At 41.4% G+C, this 12,051-nt stretch overlaps 1 protein-coding gene across 2 annotated transcripts in view; it reads left to right on the top strand.

Moving 5' to 3' along the window:
* Positions 1 to 12,051, top strand: part of Flt3 (fms related receptor tyrosine kinase 3) — a 93,212-nt gene that overhangs the window by 29,948 nt on the left and 51,213 nt on the right. The window lies entirely within an intron of this gene.

Consider the following 12,051-nt stretch of genomic DNA (forward strand, 5'->3'; position numbering starts at 1 on the left):
ACTAGTCTAACAAATGGCCATGCAAATGTGAACTGCAGAAAAGATGAGTTCCTGTCCTCGGGCTCTTGTTGAAATGGAAACCTGTTCTGCTAGGACACTATCTCAGTTTTCCCTCTGTTGCTGTGATAACCGTGACCGAGACCAAAAACGACGTGAGGATGAAAGGGCTTATTTGTTCTTGAGACATCTGTTTGGAAATCCTATAGTCCAGTAGTGTTTTGAATGACCAAGTACCCTTAGGTAGATGCCTGGCTTCTTCTATATTTATTAATTGGAATTATATGGTGAGGAAGAGCTGTGTCTTTCCCCCCATTTTATTTATTTACTTACTGAGTTATCTGTTTAGCTCACCACAGACTCATGACATTGAGTATTCGTGAAATCTTGAGCCCATTCAGGGTAACAATCATTACTACCACATGACTTTCCATCATTTGTGTCTCTTCTCCCACTAAGTTAATGATGACAACTGCGGTTTCAGTAAAACATGGTGAGAGTTCATTCCAGCCTACCCCTTTCTTTCTTCCTCTGTCTCTCTCTGTCTCTCTCTCTCCCCTTCCTTCCTTCCTTCCTTCCTTCCTTCCTTCCTTCCTTCCTTCCTTCCTTTCTTTTCCTCTCTTAAAATAAGAGACCCGACAGTACTCAACTTCATTTGGAAAAGCAAAAAACCCAGGATAGCCAAAACAATCCTGTGCAATAAAAGAACTTCTGGAGGCATCACAATCCCTGACTTCCAACTCTACTACAGAGCTACAGTACTGAAAACAGCCTGGTACTGGCATAAGAACAGATAGGAGGACCAATGGAACTGAATAGAAGACCCGAATATCAATCTACACATCTTCAAACACCTGATCTTTAATAAAGAAGCAAAAAATATCAAATGGAAAAAAGAAAGCATATTTAACAAGTTGTGTTGGCATAACTGGATATCAACATATAGAAAAATGAAAATAGACCCATATCTATCACTATGCACAAAACTCAAGTCCAAATGGATCAAAGACCTCAACATAAAGCCAGTCACACTGAACCTTATAGAAGAGAAAGTGGGAAGTACACTTGAACACATTGGCACAGGAGACCACTTCCTAAATATAACCCCAGCAGCACAGACACTGAGAGAAACAATTAATAAATGGGACCTCCTGAAACTGAAAAGCTTCTGTAAAGCAAAGGACACGGTCAACAAGACAAAACGACTGCCTACAGAATGGGAAAAGACCTTCACCAACCCCACATCAGACAGAGGTCTGATCTCCTCAAGAACTCGAGAAATTGGACACCAAAAGATCACATAATCCCATAAAAAATGGAGTACAGACCTAAACAGAGAACTCTCAACAGAGGAATCTAAAATGCTGAAAGACACTTAAGGAAATGCTCAACATCCTTAGTCATCAGAGAAATGCAAATCAAAACAACTCTGAGATTTCATCTTACACCTGTAAGAATGGCCAAGTTCAAAAACACCGATGACTACTTACACTAGAGAGGTTGTGGGGGAAAGGGAACACTTCTGCATTGCTGATGGAAATGCAAGCTGGTACAACTCCTTTGGATGTCAGTGTGGTGATTTCTCAGAAAATTAGGAAACAACCTTCCTCAAGACCCAGTAATACCACTTTTGGGTATATATCCAAAGGATGTTCAATCGTGCTATAAGGACACGTACTCAACTATGTTCATAGCAGCTTTGTTTGTCATAGCCAGAACCTGGAAACAACCTAAATGCCCCTCGACTGAAGAATGGATAACGAAAATGTGGTGCATTTACACAGTAGAGTACTACACAGCAGAAAAAAATAACGACATCTGTAGTGATGAGGTGAGCAGGCCTGCTTTTCATTCCGCCCAGCTCACGCACAGCTAGCTAAGCCCCAGAAATAACAACACACAAACTGTATTCATTTAAACACTGTCTGGCCCATTATATCTAGCCTCTTCTTGGCTAACTCTCATATCTTACTTTAACCCATATCTAGTAATCTGTGTATCACCACGGGGTTGTGGCTTACCAGGAAGATTCTAACCCATGTCCATCTCGGGCTGGAGCTTCATGGCATCTGCCTGACTCTGCTTTCTTCCTCCCAGCATTCTGTTCTGTCTTCCCTGCCTACCTATGTTCTGACCTATCAGGCCAAGCAGTTTTCTTTATTATTAACCAATGAAAGTAACAGATAGATAGACCCTCCTACATCAGACATCTTGAATTTTGCAGGAAAATGGATGGAGCTAAAAAACATTATTTTGAGTGAGGTAACCCAGACATGGAAAGACAATTATCATATGTACTCATTCATAGGTGGTTTTTAAACATAAAGCAAAGAAAACCAGCCTACAAACCACAATCCCAGAGAACTTAGACAACAGTGTGGACACTAAGAGAGACTTACATAGATCTAATCTACATGGAAAGTACAAAGTATAAAAAGACAAGATATTCTGAGTAAATTGGGAGCATGAGGACCACGGGGAAGGGTTGAAGTAGGGAGGGGAGAGGCAGGGAGCAGAGAAAAATGTAGAGCTCAATAAAAAAAAAGAGAAAAAAAAAGAGAAAAAAGAAAAAAGAGAAAAAACAAAGAGGAAATCCTGTCTCACAAAAAAAATCTCTGTAATCATAATTAATGAAATGGTGTTAGTTTTTGAGCGTCTAGAGAGGTTTATAATGAGATAGAAACATGGAGAATAAGTGTTAAGAAATGTTATAGCAATCTGGTATCATCATGACATCAAAGAGAATTTTATTTAAAAAAAAATAAGAGACCCAGCTCACACCTGAAATATGCTTGTTCATTTACTCCATTCTAGTTTATAACCAAGGCTCAAAAGTGCTGACCAATACCCAATGAGCACTGGTAGAGCTGTGTATAAGAGCTGCACACAGTGGTTTTGTCTTTTGCTGTGTAGTATCCAACATTTATTGTCCAAAGTTATTTATTGCAGTAGAATATTATTTTAAGGTCTCATTGGGACCACCAGTCCACAAATGATAAGGAGACTTATTATTAATTATAAAAGTTCAGCCTTTAGCTTAGGCTTGTTTTTAACTAGTTCTTATAACGAAATTAACTCATATTTTTTAATCTACATTCTTCCATGGGGCTCATTACCTCATCTCCATACTGCCTTTCCTGCTTCTTCCATGTCTGGCTGGTCACTCTGCTTTTCTTCTTCCCAGAGTTCCCTCTCTGCCTAGAAGTCCCACCTATACTTTCCTGCCTAACTATTGGCTATTCAGCTTTTTATTGCACCAATCACAGCAAAATATTTTCACATAGTGTATAAATATCCTACAACATTCCCCCATTTTTGTCTAAATAAAAAGGAAATGTTTTAAGTCTAACATAGTAAAACTATATACAATAAAAACAGTTATCAGGTAAGAATTACATTTTTAGTGTCTAAGTCCATTTATGTCTGTCATATTTAGATAAAATACTTTATTATCCATCCTATTTTAATATATCTAAAGTTTATTCCTAAACCACTTTCTATCATAACTTGTATTACCATCCTAAAAATATCTTTTTAGATATTAAAACATTTTATTAGATAAACAACTTAAGCTTTTATATTTCTCAATTTTATAAACTTTATTTCTCTGTGTATGCTTTTTTAAATTTGGTAACAAAGAAAATGGTATAACTATTTAGTCTTCAACTCCCATCAGAGACCCAAGGAGAACATAATATTACCTGAGTAAACAGGAAATGCAGAGCAAACAACTTCCCAAACTGTAGAAATGACAGAAACAACTGACTGCCTGGACAATTACCCAAGGGTATCCATCTTCAGCCTATGGGCCTAGAATATTTGACAGACATTTCTACAAAGCAGGAATTTTGAAGGACTGTCATACCTTATCTTGGCAAAGTTCAGCAGTCACCTTCTTTTATGCCCTGTTTGTTCAGTTTGGACAGGACACTGTCAGCAGGCAAGGCAAGGGCAGTTTCTTGCCCAGATGACTAGTTTGTCAGACTGAAAGCAAGGTCCTTAAGGAAGTTGTTTGATGCCCATCACCATTTTTTTGAAGTAAATTGATGCTGCCATGAGCAGATGTGTCTCACTGTCATGAAAAGCATTATGCTATTAAAACATCTTAAATGTCATATTTTATAGGTTTCTGAGGTGTTTAAAGACCACTTATCTATTGAAACTATTTTTGTTTAACCTTGAAAACATGTGGCACAAATTTGATTGATATAGATGATTAACTAGTAACCTATAGAACTTTATATTACATTTTTAAATGAGCTGTGTTGTACTCTTTTGTAGTTGATGCTGCCTTTTATTTTTTCTTTTTCTTTGTCTTTTTTTATTATTTATTTATTAAAGATTTTTGCCTCCTCCCCGCCACCGCCTCCCATTTCCCTCCCCCTCCCCTGATCAAGTCCCCCTCCCTTGTCAGCCCTAAGAGCAATCAGGGTTCCCTGCCCTGTGGGAAATCCAAGGACCACCCACCTCCATCCATGTCTAGTAAGGTGAGCATCCAAACTGCCTAGGCTCCCACAAAGCCAGTACATGCTGTAGGATCAAAAACCCATTGCCATTGTTCTTGAGTTCTCAGTAGTCCTCATTGTCCACTATGTTCAGCGAGTCCGGTTTTATCCCATGCTTTTTCAGACCCAGGCCAGCTGGCCCTGGTGAGTTCCCAATAGAACATCCCCATTGTCTCAGTGTGTGGGTGCACCCCTCGCAGTCCTGAGTTCCTTGCTCATGCTCTCTCTCCTTCTGCTCCTGATTTGGACCTTGAGATTTCAGTCCGGTGCTCCAATGTGGGTCTCTGTCTCTGTCTCCTTTCATCGCCTGATGAAGGTTAATATTTAGGAGGATGCCTATATGTTTTTCTTTGGGTTCACCTTCTTATTTAGCTTTTCTAGGATCACGAATTATAGGCTCAATGTCCTTTATTTATGGCTAGAAACCAAATATGAGTGAGTACATGCCCTGTTCCTCTTTTTGGGTCTGGCTCACCTCACTCAGGATAGTGTTTTCTATTTCTGTCCATTTGCCTGCAAAATTCAGGAAGTCATTGTTTTTTACTGCTGAGTAGTACTCTAATATGTATATATTCCATACTTTCTTCATCCATTCTTCCATTGAAGGGCATCTAGGTTGTTTCCAGGTTCTGGCTATTACAAACAATGCTGCTATGAACATAGTTGAGCATATACTTTTGTTGTATGATGGGGCATTTCTTGGGTATATTCCCAATAGTGGTATTGCTGGGTCCAGGGGTGATGCTGCCTTTTAAGCTATGGCTATCCTAGTCAGCAATTGCAACTCTGCTGCTTCCAGCAGTGGTTTGGCTGCAAAAGCTGCAGACTGAGGAAATTCTGTTCCCTCAGGCACCAACTCTTTCAAAGCTACTAAGGGAACTTATTTAAATCTCTGTTCTTCTAAAGAACTAAAGATCCAAAAGTTGAGGTAGAGTCCTACTTCCCAGAGAGGCTGAATAGCAAGCAGCTCGCCTAGTTCACTTCCTTACATCTCCCAAGAAGTCCTTGTGTCTTTCCTGGCCACTCCTTAAAAACTCTTCTCCTCTTGGCTCCTTCCTACAACTTCTGGTCAGCTAGTTGCTGGCTCAACCTCCTGACTGCAGGGGAATTTATTTAATCAAACACATCTTTGCACCATTAAGCAAATGTTTTAGAGCATAAACAAAAGTAACACACCTTAAAATAATATTCTACAACAGAACTGCATAGGTACAGTACTTTAAACAAGAGTAGAAATGTGCTGGACATGTGGTGGCTCATACCTTTTATCCCAGCACCCAAGAGGCAGAAATATAATTTTGAGGCCAGCCTGGTCTACAGAACGAGTTGCAGGATAGGCTCCAAAAGCTACAGAGAAACCCTGTCTCAAAAAAAGGAGTAGAAACATATATACAGTATGTTAAAACAAAAATAACCTTAAATTTATATTGATAAACAAAAATCCATAACAATGTAAAGTATTTGAGATTAGTAGTTGCTTTTTTGGTTTAAAAGTAGATTCAAGGGCTGGAGAGATGGCTCAGTGGTTAAGAGCACTGACTGCTCTTCCAGAAAACCCAGGTTCAATTCCAGGCTCACAGCTGCCTATAACTCTAGGGTCCAATGCCCTCATACAGACATACACGTAGGCAAAACACCAATGCACATAAAAATAAAAATAAATAAATTTAAAGCTGGATAGTGTTGGTGCATGCCTTTAATCCCAGCACTCAGGAGGCAGAGGCAGGTGGATCTCTGTGAGTTTGAGGCCAGCCTGGTCTACAGAGTTAATTCCAGAAGAGCTAGGGCTGTTTTACAGATAAACCCTGTCTTACAAAACAAAACAAACAACAACAACAACTGGATTCAATAATCTACCCTTTTATCCTATGATTTCTATATCCTGCCCTTTTCTTTTTAGAATGAGATCTCTGAATCTAATCTCCTTTGCTTAGTTTCCTCCCTGTCTATGATCAATAACAACTTGTAACCAATCCCCCTAAATGATGACAAACACCCACTGAACCTCCAGAAATCACCCACCCCACCTTTAGGGAATGTGGGTGTTGTGTTCTCTAAACAGTTTCCTGTTGTTTGGGGTCAACAGCATCTTTAGGGTACCCTGAGAAAATTGGGATAATGGTTAAGTCCTGGGAAAACCAGCTGTAGCATTTGTTGTCCATTTTTTTGTGTAATGGAAAGTACAGGACTTATCTGAAGTTCTGGGTGAAGTAGTGTATGAAGCTAGACCATCTCAACTAGCAGCTTTGAAGTTGTTCTGGATGCAGAGTTTTGAGGAAACTGTCATTCTGAGAGGCTGAATCACCTGAGCTACTTGTCTTTATTGGTGTCTGGTCCTTTTTTTTTTTTCTGAAAGCACACAAACTTTTAAAGGTATTAACACAAGTATGGAATTGTGGTGTGCACAAATCAGCTAAAGATGACTTTTTTGTTCCATGTTTGAGCTGGTAAAAGCCATCTGTCAACTTTGTAAGTTCATTTGAACTGCATACCCACACTGTAATATAAATCTCCATCCGTGTTATATGAAAGGATAGCATGTAACAGTAAGTCATGAAGACTCTATAGCCAACAAGATTTCTCATTTCTCACCCAATCTCAGAGCTGTACCCAGCATATACATCACCTGGGTCAGCATATACATCACCTGTCCTGCAGTCTTTCCTGGATTTTTCTCTTATTTCTGTAGACAAGATCTTCAGGAGATTTCCCCCAAACAAATATGATCTCAATTAACTTTAAGCACAACCCCTTCTCCAATGCAACACATTTCCTGACTTTCATTCTAGAGTTAAGACATCCCTAATGTATCTAAGCTGGTTTAATTTAGCAGTCCCTTCCACAATCCAATGTCTCTCAGCAGCTGCTATTTTCTGTTCATTAGCATTCAAAAAATTCAAAATTAACAAAACACCACATAAAGTCCAAACTCTCTGAGTTATACTTGCCATCCCTATGTAGCTTGTTTTTATATATTACTTTATTCTTTCTTTAAAGATTTTATAATTTTTAAATTATTTCTTTCTTTCTATGATTGTCTATACCCATTTTCTTTTCTTTCTTTAGCACCTAGGCATCTTTTAAAGCATACCATACCGTTTTAGAGATTTTGTGTCTGTCTGGACCTAGCTTTCTGCATGCCTGCAGTGTTCTCTGACCCCATGAGCCAAGTCTTAAAGGGCTAGTCTGGCTGCCATGAGGCTCCACTTAGCACAAGGCACTGATGGCTGGCTCAAGCCTGCAGGAGGCGGCTGGTAACCATGCCTCTGTGCACAGTGATTATCCATTTGTCCGAAACTGTGGGACTAGGAACCCATGTCTAGCTCCTTGTCCAGAACTCTTCTTAGCCTTGTGTTTGTTTATTTGAGCCTGCACTTTTGATGCCAATCTATAATGTGTGTCAGTTCTTCCCTACCCTACCCTTTTCGTTATGGTTTTGTGATTTATTTCTAATACAGTTGGGTTACTTTGGTTTATATTCCATTTTGATGCCTTTCCACACTATCCTGGTTGCGTAGTTCTTTCCCCCCGCCTTTCACTCTTTGGCACTGGTCTCATTCTATAGCCTAAGACTGGCCTCAAACTATGTAGTTCAGGCTGGCCTCAGTCTTGGATTAGAGATTGCTATTCTGGTTGCTGGCTGAATATTTACTCTTAAAATTTATTTTGAATCCTGGAAATCATATATATTAGAGGTATATTTAGGGCTATGAGTTTAGCTCAGTGGTAGAGCAGGTGTCTAGGATATGTGAAGCCTAGGGTTCCACCCCCAGCACTGAAAAAAATAGACACAGGAGGGGGAAAGATGTGTTGGCAGTTAAGAACACTTACTGCTTTTGCAGAGGACCTGGGTTCAATTCCCAGCACCCAAATGGTGACTCACAACTATATGTAATTTCAGTTCCAGGGACTCCGATGCCCTGTTACAAAGGCCTTTTTGCCTCTGCAGGCTCCTGTACTCTTGTGGTGCATATAAACCCACACATGCATACACATGTATTCATGTCTTTTATTTTAGGAATATATACTCAGAAAAGTTTCTCCTCCGCATCTCTACCATCAAGTCCTGCCTATCTCCTGCAGCTAGCTGATTCTTTTAGTTGTTAGGTATCAGTCCCCACTTCCTTGTACAAAACAAGCAAATGCGTGTGTGTCTCACGCCTGCCTCTTTCTAGCTCATGGTCAGACACGAGGAGGAGAATTTTGTAATAAGCTTCTCCCTTTGAGTGATGCAGGAAATCACTGCAAGTCAGTTCCCAGGGCGTGTCCTTATTCCTTTTTAAATAAACAGCCGTGTCCTGTCCACTGTATGGATACTCCATAGTTTGTTCACTCACTCTCCTCCGTTTGAGCATTTAAATGGTTTCCAATATTTTGACATTACCACTAGCTCTGTAATGGATGTCACGTGGGGATTGCTGGCTCATGCTGCTGAATTCCCCTCCAGAAGGTTGTTTGGTGTAAATTCCTGTAGCAGTGTGTGAATACCTACTTCCTCAAAGGTTCACTGTCAGAATGCATTGGTAGACTTTTCCGTGTTTGCCAGTCTTGTCGATGAGAAGTGTTTTAATGTATGTGGGTTTCAACATCTTCTTGTCTATTTGAGGGCTACTCTACAGCTTTTTTGGGGAAAAAAAAAGATCTTTAACTTTTTTTTTAGATTTATTTTATGCATATGACTGTTTTGCCTGTGTGTATGTCTGTACCCCATATGCTTTCAAGGTCCTGTAGAGTTCAAAAGAGGGCATTGGATCCCTTGAAACTGGAGTGACAGATGGTTGTGAGCCGCCGTGTGGTGCTGGGAATCAAACCTGGATCCTCTGTAAGAGCAGCCAGTGCTCTTAACTGCTGAGCTGCCTTTCTGGGCTTCTTTGTTTTTCTTCTTCTCCCCATCCTCTACCTTCTTTAGATTAAGATTGGATCATTTTAATGTATTTTAATTTTTACCATTTAGTTACTGGCTCTTGTGATGACTGCAGACATGTTAGACTGTTTGGTAGTACCTGGAAACATCACATGATGGGGAGGTCCAATGACAAAACACCTACCAGGTAGCATGGGCAAAGCCTTATTTGTTCCTCAATTTTACAAAAAGGAAGGAAGGAAGGAAAGAAGGAAGAAAAGAAAGAAAGAAAGAAAGAAAGAAAGAAAGAAAGAAAGAAAGAAAGAAAGAAAGAAAGAAATTATCTAATCTCGGTGTGGCATGCAACCTTTGCTACGCAGAGAGGTTTTGTCTCAAAACAAATGGAAGCTGGGTGTGGTGGTGCAGCAAAGGCAGAGACAAGCAGATATCTTAGTATTTGCTGTCAGCTTCGTCTACAGAGAGTTCTAGGCCAGCAAGGGCTGCTAGACCCTGTTTTGAAAGTAAAGAAAGATCACAGTGTCTACAGCTTTTTGCTGGTGTGTAGACCTGGGTAATACAAGGGCTGCCTTATAGGAAACCACTGGTCAGACATAAAAGTCTTGTAACTGGTCCCCAGTGTTGGTGGTAAACTTCCATTCTTCATTCCTCTTCACAGCCCAGGGCCCCACTCCTTCAGCTCACCCCAGGGACACTGCCCTTAGCAGTAGTGTAGTGGGGCAGCAGGATTCCTTTGGTCCCCAAAAGGAGCTGGGTTCAGGGTGTGACCCTGGCCTTCTGGAGATGTGCCCTTTGGACTGATGGGTCTGTGTTTAGCTGTTCTTCCCGCAGAGGGAGGCACGGCTCGGGGGCAGGCTCTTCCACACCCTCTTCCTCCCCCGCTGTTTGAACTCTTACACTTCTTCTCGATGGGCATGGACTCTCCCACACCCTAGGGACTTCCCATTTTTCAGCCTTCTCTTTTGCTTCTGCTTGATCACTTTCACTTGGCCTGTCCTCCCCTGTCCTGGGCCTGTTCATCCTTCTCGTGTTCTTTGTGTGCCCGGGCATCCACTGTATGGACGAGCTACATTCCAGCCCTTTGGTTTTTCTGTTCATGCCCCTCCTTTTTATTTTTTTCTAGTGCGGGGTTTGGAACACAGGGTCTTGCTCATGTTAAGAACTCTACTACTCGGGGCTGGAGAAATGGCTTAGCGGTTAAGAGCACTGACTGCTCTTCCAGAGGACCCAGGTTCAATTCCCAGCACTCACATGGCAGCTCACAACGATCTGTAACTCCAGGATCCAACACCCTCGCACAGACATACATGCAGGAAAAACACTAATGTGTACAAAATAAACTAAATTATTAAAAAAGAACTCTACCACTGAGTCACAATGCTCAGTCCCCATAGCTTGTGTGTGTTTACATGTTCTCAGCGTGGCATAGCTGGAGCTTGGCCTTCCGATCCATCACTGCGCATTGGTGAGCCTCTGACTTCCTTCTTGATGGCAATCTAAACAGCATCCATAGGGTTACATGGAAATCAAGTATAACCCTGGGGTGGCCATCTCAGGGTCAAAGAAGCTCTTCATTTGAGCAAGCTGATTCCATGTGGTCTGAAACAGGAAGGGATCACCTTCATCCATCTTTTGCTTATATGAATTGCCTAATCAGGTTTTCCCCCCTTTCTCTACTGTGTTTTTAGTTTTGCATCCCTCGATTTTTAATGTGTGTGTGTGTGTGTGTTTTGCCTGCAAGTATTTATGTGTGCAGTTTCTTCAGAGGCAAAAGAAAGCGTCAGATCCCAGGGAACTGGAGTTATATACAGCTGTGACTCACCATGTGGTTGCTGGGAATTGAACCCAGGACCTCTGGAAGAGTAGTCAGTGCTCTTATCCACTGAACCATCTGTCCAACCCAGTGATACCTTCTTTTTTTTTGTTGTTGTTGTTGTTGTTGTTTTGAGACAGGGTTTCTCTGTAGTTTTGGATCCTGTCCTGGAACCAGCTCTTGTAGACCAGGCTGGCCTCAAACTCACGATTCGCCTGCCCCTGCCTCCCGAGTGCTGGGATTAAAGGTGTGTGCCACCACCGCCCTGCCTCAGTAATACCTTCTTAGTAGGTACCTGTTTAGTTTAGTTGGATATTGTGTGCTGTCTTAGGGTTTTAGTGCTGTGAAAAGACACCATGACGAAGGCAACTCTTTTTTTGTTTTGTTTTGTTTCTCATGACAGATTTTCTCTGTGTAGCCCTAGCTATCCTGAAACTTGCTCTGCAGACCAGGCTGGCCTTGAACTCAGAGATCCACTTGCCTCTGCCTCCCTAGTGCTGGGATTAAAGGTATGTGCCACCATCTCCCGGCTAACTATGGCAACTCTTTTAAAGGAAAACATTCAATTGAGGCTGGCTTACAGTTTCGAGGTTTGGTCTGTTACAGTCATGGTAGGGAGCATGGCAGCACGCCAGCACATACGGTGCCGGAGAAGGAACTTGACAGTTCTAGATAGAGACTGGCAGGCAGCAGAAAGAGAGAGCGCCCCTGGGCCTGGCTTGAGCATCTGAAGCCTCAAAGCCCACCCTCAGTGATACACTTCCTCCGACAAGGCCACATCCCTGACTAGCACCCCTCCCTATGAGCCTATGGGGGCCATTTTCATTTTCAAACCACTACATATGCAGGAAACAGGCTCAATATTAAGAAAAACT

Source organism: Chionomys nivalis, chromosome 3, assembly GCF_950005125.1.
Source record: "Chionomys nivalis chromosome 3, mChiNiv1.1, whole genome shotgun sequence".
Taxonomy (NCBI): Eukaryota; Metazoa; Chordata; class Mammalia; order Rodentia; family Cricetidae; genus Chionomys; species Chionomys nivalis.